Genomic DNA, 9,419 nt, shown 5'->3' with positions numbered 1-9,419 from the left:
GAGACGTAGCAAGGAAGGCAATGATTTCAGTATTAGAAGTACCGACCACTTTTATACTTACGAACACTCTAGATGAAGGCATGGTCTTAAGGAAGAAAGCAAATTTATTTGCTACAGCCAAGCTTTTCGACCTATTTTAAAGACATCAGAGCAAAACAACTTCAATATGTCAATCTGTAGACATATTTAAGGTTGTTTTGCCCTGACGATGACCAGAGATGATCCAGAGTTCATAAGGAAGGCATTGATCGCACTAAGGCGTTAAAACCCCAACTTTAAATCGTAGCGTTTCTTAATCATTCCTAATCATACATAATCAAGACGAAGAGTAGTACCGTTACTTACTTTTCTAATAGGTTTAAGGGTTTTTTAAATTTGCTTTTTCACCTTCTGACGTTCACACCATACATCACCCAAAATCCAAGAAATCTCCAGGTTTTGATCTTATTACCTCAAAAATTCTCCAACACCTTCCCATCATATTCATTACATACCTATTTAATTCTATTCTTCGTACAACCTACTTCCCTATAGCTTGGAAGCACTCGTATATTCGAATGTTCCCTAAGCCAAAAAAGCCAACACATTGTACTACTTCATACAGGCCAATAGGTCTACTACCTGCTTTGGGTATTAGTAAGTTTAGTAAAACTTACTTAAACTTACTTAAACCTTGTAAATTTTAGAAAAACTCCTATTGAAAAGAATTCTTCCGATTCTAAATTCTCAAAACATAATCCCAAGCCATCAATTTAGTTTTCGCAACTGTCATTCAACTGTCCAGCAGTGTCACCGCGTGGTAGATTATATCCTCCTCTCTTGAGATGAGACAGTACTGTTCCGGAGTCTTTCTGGACGTAAGCCAAGCTTTTGATCGAGTTTGGCACTCGGGCCTGCTGTTCATGCTCAAGGGCATCCTTCCAACCACCTACTATCTCGTACTACACAGTTACCTCACTGACCGATTCTTCCAAGTCATCGAAGGCCATTCCCTCTCTGCATATTTTCCTATCGATGCTGGTGTTCCTCAGGGTAGCGTACTGTCCCCTACACTATACCAGGTTTTCACATGCCATCTCATCCCGAAACCATCACATCCACATTTGCAGACAATACCGCAATTCTCTCTAGTAACTCGGACCTTGTCATTTCCACTCGAAACCTCCAACAACACCTCATACTACTAGAGTCTTGGTGTAAAAAGAAAAGGTGAAAATTTAACACGGACAAATCCACCCAACTGTTTTCTTAAATAATCTTCCCCTCCCAACTGCGTACAAAGTGCGGTACCTCGGACTGTACATCGACGTCAGGAGGGACGATATAGAATTCTTGCACGACTTCTTGACATACGTTTTAATTTACCTCTTCAAAATAAAAGGCTGCTTTACAACACCATAGTTCAACCAATTTGGACTTAGGAACTGGAAGAGTGGGGTTCAGCCAAACATTGCAACATCCACCACATTTAAACTGCCCAGTCTATAATACTACGAAAAAGACTAGATGCTCCATTTTATGTATCGAACTAAGCTACACATACAGATTTACATATTCCTTTCGTACAAGATGAAATACGTTTCCGTTACCGTAAATTTTATAAATACCTCCCAACTAACGTAAACCAACACATCAGAAACCTCGCATCCCGACGAATCCCCTCAAACCCTACCCGCCGACTGAAGAGACAATGGCCGCGATATCTCCTAGGAAGTGATGGTGATGACAGTGAAAATGATAATGAACACACATATCAATTAAACAAACAATATTATTGTAACATTGGAGTAATACCAATTGGTATTTTCTCCACTCTTGGTTTTAATTTTGAATATATTATCTTGCTCACTGTTACTTGTTACCTACTTGAAGGTAGTTGTAATGTAGTAGAAATTGAAAAAAATGTTTAAAACCCAAATAATAAAACTAAACGTATTCGTTTCCATAAGTCTTGGGTCATGGGTGACCTAAGCCTCTATTTCTTTCACTGCAACCTAAAAGATTTATCTATCTTACCTATCTTACCTATAATACAGGGTGACCCCAATCGATTCAACCACACTTCCAGATCTTATAGGAAATTGAACGCTGAGTAAAAAATGTCCTATGAACCTTCAATTCCGAGCTACAAGCAAAAAACCATGAAAAACCACGTTTTTTTTTACCTTATTCATGAAATTGTTAGTAAACCGTTAGCCTGACCGTAAAACAGCTCGAAACAACATCTGTATAGGATTAATTTCTGCGTCGAATGAAATTAAAACCAGCCTGATCGGCCGAAAATGTCATTTTTGGCGATTTTTCAATTCAAACCTGGGAATATCTTAGATATATATATTTAACTTCTAGTAAAGCGGAATAATCTAACTCTGGTGTGCCAGGACAAAAGGGAATCAAAGGCAACGAACAGGCTGATAAAGGAGCAAAAACAGGAGGACCCTTCACAACTTTTGGACCAAAACCATTAGTAGTACATTGGCACGTCCCAAAGCAATACTAAAAGCTGAATTGAAAATATATGAACACATAGAGAAAGAAATGACCGCACTTTGAATAATCTCACCATGCGTAAAACATTCAAAGAAGTTATTTAACAACGCAACCAGGAAAACAAAAATATACCTCTCCCTCAGCAGGCTAGAATTAAGGAAAACAATAGGCTTTTGTTCTGGCACTTGCACATTCAATTATCACCTTAAAAAATAGGAAAAACTGACAGATAAACCAACTAAGTAAAATAACAGAGTCTTCGGAACATGTCCAAACACCAATGTGCCTTCAAAAATTAACCGGAAACTATATTGCCAACGGCGATAATAACTCCTAGGGAAATTAACGACGAGGAACCTTTAAGGTAGTTTTCCGGTTATGGAAAGAAAAAGAGCTTAATTAATACAAGGTGGCCCCAATCGATTCAGCCACACATCCAGATCTTATAGGGAATTGAACGCTGAGTAAAAAATGACCTATGAACCTGTGTACGCAAACCCTTAAGTGGGTAACCTTATAAACATAAAACATCAATATCTCACTGGCACTCTCAACAGAACACGCAAGAATGGCACAATTACACAGAAGAGACAAACGCTGTGAGTGAGTAGAAATACTTTGATTGAATATAAAAAATATATTTTGCATTGTATAAATTCACTTTTTTCCACATTCTACATGTATTTGTTAAATGTAAACAATGTTTGTAAATCCCAGGCCCTGAAGATGATCTCAATAAAGATCGAAATGTTGGCACGATAAAGAAAATGTTTTTCTGAAACCTACATCACACCAGACCGCATCTCATGATTTCTGAATAATTATCGATTAACGGTCACTAACCACAACACATTTTTTCTTATTATGAATTAAAATGCCATGCCAGGAACCGAATCGAAAACCGCTGGCGTGGCAAATACTAGTAAGACGCTGAACCACTCAGATACCGCAGACCCCGTTGAATTAATAAATAATTATTAAAAATAATTTTTATTCTAGTTGATAGTGATCGACCTCCGTAGTTTTAAAGTTAAAGATTTTTTAGTTAAAAACAAACCACTACCCGGTGGCACTGATAAATAGACTCATAAATGATTTTAAAGAAAAATGTGTTCAAGATGCTGCTCTGATGGATAACATTACCCCCAATGCCATGATGGAGAGGAGTGATAAGCCAATTTCATTTAGATCAATCATATATGTACCTAATGTATCCGGGAAAATTAAAAAATTGTTTAAAAATAAGATTGGAAAAATTGGTGTCACGTATAAATTTGAAAATAACCTTAGATGTTTACATTCAAACCTAAAGGCGAAGGAGCCAATAAGCTCACAGTCGAACGTGATTTACAAGGTGTCATGTGCGGGTTGCCATATCCAATATGTTGGGCAAACAAAACAAAAACTTGAAATAAGAATGAACCAACATAAACTGGACTGTAAAAATAGAAAGAAAACCACGGGATTGGCAACACATGCGACAGAAAGTGGTCATTTCTTCAAGTTGGACTCCCCTAGGATCCTGGGCAGAGAGTTGGACTTGGAGAGACGACTGCTTTTCGAAAAAGTCTGTATTCATGTTACGAAAAACACTTGTAATTTGCAAATGGATCGACTGGGCTCCGTCATGGCATATTCGGGAATCCTACAACAGTTCATGAATCGTAATAAAGCGCAAAGTGACGTTGGTGTGACTAATCACACCGTGATTGATAACAGGGATGGGTCCCTTACCGTGTTGTAACCGTCCGATGTGTCTCAATTTTCTTCAAGTTCCTTGTACATAGTGTAAATAATTAAATTATAATTCTAAGTTAAAAAACAGTTTAAAAGTTGTATATACATATAACGTATCTGTGATAAAGAAATACATGTACCTGAGATTGAGTATTAACTTATAAAGAGGTGGGACCAAAGGATGGACCGATGAGTGTCACTAGATTTTAAACAAGACTATTTTATTTTTTATTTTTATTTTCAGTATGTAGATTCATTTCCACCTTCATTTTAAAATAACAACAAACATGTGCAATAAATTTAATTGTCTTAAAAAACTGGGTGAAGTACGTAATTTTATTCTTATAATGTATGAGTATATGATGTTTTATGTAATTCTGTTAATGTAAATTTGTTTTCAATAAATTAGGCCCTGAAGATGGCGGAACATTCGCCGAAAGCTTGGTGAAACCCAATAGTGATGTTTTTTATTCACCTGTAAAATGACCTCAAGAAGATCCGATAATTTTTATCTAGACTCTAAGATCTAAGATAAAATCGATGTAATTTCTGGTATAATAGGTTGGTTACACACTTTTCTGAGAAAAATACATTTATTGTTAAAATTTTGGTACACCATTATATAAGATTTTATAGAAAGAATAAACCTTAAATCGTTCCAACTGAAATCATGGTGAGGTTTTTAAAAAATAAGAGATCTAGTATTCATGATGTCAACTATTCGAAACATCAGATTTACTTTGGTCTGCTCGGAATTAACTTCGTTTCGGTGTTAAAAGTTTAACGAAAGATTTTTGTTTTGTACAAACTGAATCCAAAATTAACTTGTAGAAACTTAAGTCGTTTGTGACAGAGCAGAAGGGATAGTGGACGTACCATTTAAGGAAATTTTTCTAGATTGAAGAAAACCGATAAAAGTTTTTCTTAAGAGATAAATTAGGCATCATGGATTGAGGGCGAAATCACGAATTTTCACCCAAAATGTCTCCATCAGAAAAAAGCGAAGTTCCAAATGCCCTAAGCGTTCATTTCTGAACTTCAATTTTGAAAAGCATGTACATTTTCAACTGCATTCATGACGAATTCTTCTTGATGGATCTACAATAGAATACAAATAACATAAATACAATTTATAAGTCATCAAAACACACGGCTACAATAAAAATAGAAATATAAAAAAATGATTCATAGTTCTTTTTAAAAATTTGTAATGATGAAAACTCCGTTCCTCACTCACTCAGGGATATTAACGTCAAAATTAGAGTAAGGGACAACCTTGATCTAGTGATGCAGGAGGTAAACAAAGGAGTACTGCAAGATTTTGAAACGAATTACCCTGAAAAGACAAGGAAGTACAGAACAAAACACATAAGGTAGAGCTCCTGGAAAAAATGAAAGGACAGCAAGAAGGGTATTCAATAAAACCAAGCACGACCAAACATGGGGCATATAAAAAGAGGCACTTTCCCAGTAGAATAAGAAAGGTCAAAAGAAATTGTTCAAGTTCTGTTAGAAGATCCGAAAAGCCCCTTACTGTGCTAGAATTCGTGGAGTATTGGCTCAAGAAGGTACTGGGGGACAGTTAGGCTTCATTAGAAGACCAGATAGAAGATGTACAGAGCGAACTGAATTGACCATGCTAATTGTTTAATAATAATACCTGGAGAGAAACGGCCCAGTAGTTTGTAGAGTCGGAGGAAGTAGCCCTCCAAAGAGGACGAGTCCCTCCAAAGAGGACGAGTAGAAGACCAGAGAAAATCAGGTGGGCGGTTAACGGGATTTTTTCTATAAATCACCAGATGAGGACGTGATATACCCTTTACTACTACAGAAAGGGCAGAAAGTGTTAATGCCACCTCTGGTAAGAATATTTAGGAACTCTTTACGCTGGAGATATATGCGGAGATATTCTCCCTGCTTGAAGGAAAGATGACGTGAACGTATTTGCCAAAAGTATGGAGAGCCACAGACCAAACTCCTAGTTCGTACTGATCAGTTCCTTATGTTATGCAGATGACACTATTACATGTAGTTTCGAAGGTTACAGGTAGATAAAACTAAGGGGCACTGGATGAATCCACTCAATGCTAGGCAACATGTATGTACATCAGATTAGGAAGTCTCCGGACCTGGCCCAAGGATGACGTAAATAGGGTACTATCAAATGACATGCCTTGTAGTTATTCATTGGCGTGGAAGGTGCATTTAAACAGGTCACGGCCGAATCCCTGACCTAAAAATGGGATCTCAAAACCCATATGTCCATGAGTGTTAAGATGGCTAAGGAATCTATGGTAATTATATCTAGGTTGGGCGACACTACAATAAAAACAAGAACAACCAAAAGCTGTTCTCAGGGTGCGTTCTATCACTGAAACTGAAAACCATTACTGGTATTGGTTTATTATCTGAATTGCTATCTGATGGACGCTTTAACTTCCTGGACGAATTGTACAGTATATATTGGTAGATATTACCACTGTGCCAAGTAAATTAAAAGGAGAATAGAACAGAAGAATAGCATGAGTGATGAAGTCTAGAGGCATTTGAGACTGCATTAGGGAGCGTAAAACATTGGGGAAAACAACAAAATCATCCTTGTCTGGGTACCAGGGAACCCAGGGCAGAGGATCAATGAAGAGGTCGATAAATTGGCGAAGGAAAGTTTGTTGAGGAACTTATTGGCCCTGAACCCTTTTAAGGAAACAAAACTGCCAAAAACGTGGATCAATCAGATAACGGTTAAAAATCCTTCGTTAAATGAACACGTAACTCAGAACAGAGGCATGGGAAAAATTCTTCAAACGACCGTCACAGAATCTAACGACAGAAGTATTAAATCTAGGACTTCCTAGGACTAGAATAATAGTTGGACTGATTATTCGGAGATGGTGAGATGCGTTCTGGTGTGACGTAGGTTTTAGAAAAGTATTTTCTTAATCATGCCAACGTTTCGATCTTTGTTGAGATCATCTTCAGGGCCTGGGATTTACAAACATTGTTTAAATTTATACAACGCAAAAAATTTTTTTTTCTATTCAATCAAAGTATTGCTGTTTGTTGTGTTGTAGTGTTTGTTTTCTGCGTAATTTTGCCATTCTTGTGTGTCGTGTTGAGAGTGCCAGTCAGTATTTTCCCATCGTCGGCTCCTTTCACCTCAAAGAAGCCGACTCCTCATATAAATATGTCTTCCTATCCCTACTTCCTTCGCCACCACTTCAAAATCCGACGTATATAAACATAAAACTGCAATATCTGTCTGGCACTCTCAACACGACACACAAGAATGGCACAATTACGCAGAAAACAAACCCTTTGAGTGAGTAGAAATACTTTGATTGAATCTAAAATAGTTAGCATTGTATAAATTCATATTCTTTCTTTTTCTTTTTTTTCACATCCTACATGTATTTGTTAAATGTAAACAATGTTTGTAAATCCCAGGCCCTGAAGATGATCTCAATAAAGATCGAAACGTTGGCACGATAAAGAAAATGTTTTTCTAAAACCTACGTCACACCAGACCGCATCTCACGATCTCCGAATAATCATCGACTAACGGTCACTAATCACCACACAAAAATAGTTGGACTGCTAACTGCACACTGCACACGCCGGAAGCATATGTTTAGTGGGGTGGCAGAAACAATCCTGTGCTGATATTGCCAGGAATAAGAAGAGGCAAGGAACATGCCCTCTGTTGACGCAAAGACTTATGCAGGTTGAGAGTCCTACATCGGGGAGAGGAAAAGCCCGGGCTGAAGGATACACACGGAAGTCCTTGAGGTCTGGTAAAAACCCTTAAGCTTAAAAAGCTATGCAACAATGGAGATGCACAATAGACGAATATTGGTCGCTGTGCGCAGGCCGTAATGTACATAAAATAGTATTGATGAAAACAACATGTTTCTTAAACTTGTTAACTACATAGAACAATTTAACTTATACTCAGCAAACAAATTTTATTCAGAATTTAAAATATGAAACAACAACAATATTTATGGTTAAGGGGACATTTTGTACAATTCGATTAAACATGAATTTAACAAAATTTTTAAAAATATTCTGTACGTGTTAGAAATGGCGGAACTTCACCTCGAAAATTGAACTTTTCCGTCTGTTAAATTGAATTCTGAGTCGTAAACTTAATTTTAACTAAGTCGTAAACTTACTATTTTCTTGATTTACCGAATGAATGCGAAGATCCCTTGGGACGGAGACATTGATCTGAGAGTTTACGTCCATTTCTCATTTTGTTTTATACTTAAACTTTTACACTTTACACGCATACTTTTCTTTTATTTCTGATGATATAAAATGCTATTAAAACCAAATCGTTTATATTTAAAACTGATCTAAAAACCTGTCACTTTACACTTACTTCTTTTTTCTACCTTTTTGGATAAATTATCAATTTTTCTTTCCTTTTTCCCTTGAATGGTACGACCACTGTCCCTTCTACAAGCCATAAACATTGTGTCCCCAATCAGTCACTTTTGGATACAACTTGCATTTCACTGTCATCTTCTATTTTTCCATCATGAAATGTTAATACCTTGAGCAACTTGAGCACCGAACGACAAAAGTCAGCACGAGTAACTATCATTATTCAATAAAAAAAGCTCATATCATATAGAAGTATGTTCATTATTAAAACTGTCCTATAGGAATTTTTAAAAAATTTGTGAGATCTACCTAATTTTTTTGAGTAGACTGGAAATATTTACAAAACGACGGATCCTAAGCGACTAACATTCACGGTGAAATTTTGAAGCTATATGTTTTTCTTTTTTGTTTAAAATCATATGCTCGTAATTCTAGAGTAAACAATATTAATAGTAAACAATAGTAAACAAATGTGTTATGAACGAATGAAAAATGGTATTTAAACAAAGGTTGGGGCGACGGTGGCCGCAAGGTTTATTCTTTGACACGGCGCTCATCACTGTAACGTAAAGATCCCGGGTTCGAATCCAGCGGCCCTGCATTCAAACCCGACATACTTACAAATGGGCTTTTTTCCAAAAACACCGGCATCCTGAGGGTTTATATGACCTCTGCTGTTGCGAACCATCGTTTAAAAAAAAAAAAGTTAATTTGTTTCATAAATCATATGAAGCTGATCAGTGATAAGGAATTTAATATTTTAGCATTTAAACACTGGCCAAAAAGCTTCAAAAAGAAAACAAAAT

At 36.6% G+C, this 9,419-nt stretch overlaps 1 long non-coding RNA gene across 2 annotated transcripts; it reads right to left on the bottom strand.

Moving 5' to 3' along the window:
* Positions 1 to 4,800: 4,800 nt before the first annotated feature.
* On the bottom strand, positions 4,801 to 9,064 carry LOC106664963. 2 transcript variants are annotated; one of them, XR_001340254.2, is made up of 3 exons: positions 8,609 to 9,064; positions 8,400 to 8,547; positions 4,801 to 5,325 (listed from the first exon to the last, which is right to left on the bottom strand). It is a non-coding gene; the product is annotated as an uncharacterized LOC106664963 (long non-coding RNA). The 2 variants fall into 2 exon arrangements; XR_001340253.2 differs by having other exon boundaries at positions 8,400 to 8,531; positions 8,609 to 9,063.
* Positions 9,065 to 9,419: the final 355 nt, after the last annotated feature.

This window comes from Cimex lectularius, unplaced genomic scaffold, assembly GCF_000648675.2.
Source record: "Cimex lectularius strain Harlan isolate CLEC.00 unplaced genomic scaffold, Clec_2.1 scaffold191, whole genome shotgun sequence".
NCBI lineage: Eukaryota > Metazoa > Arthropoda > Insecta > Hemiptera > Cimicidae > Cimex > Cimex lectularius.
This window is presented reverse-complemented; position numbering and strand designations above follow the sequence as displayed.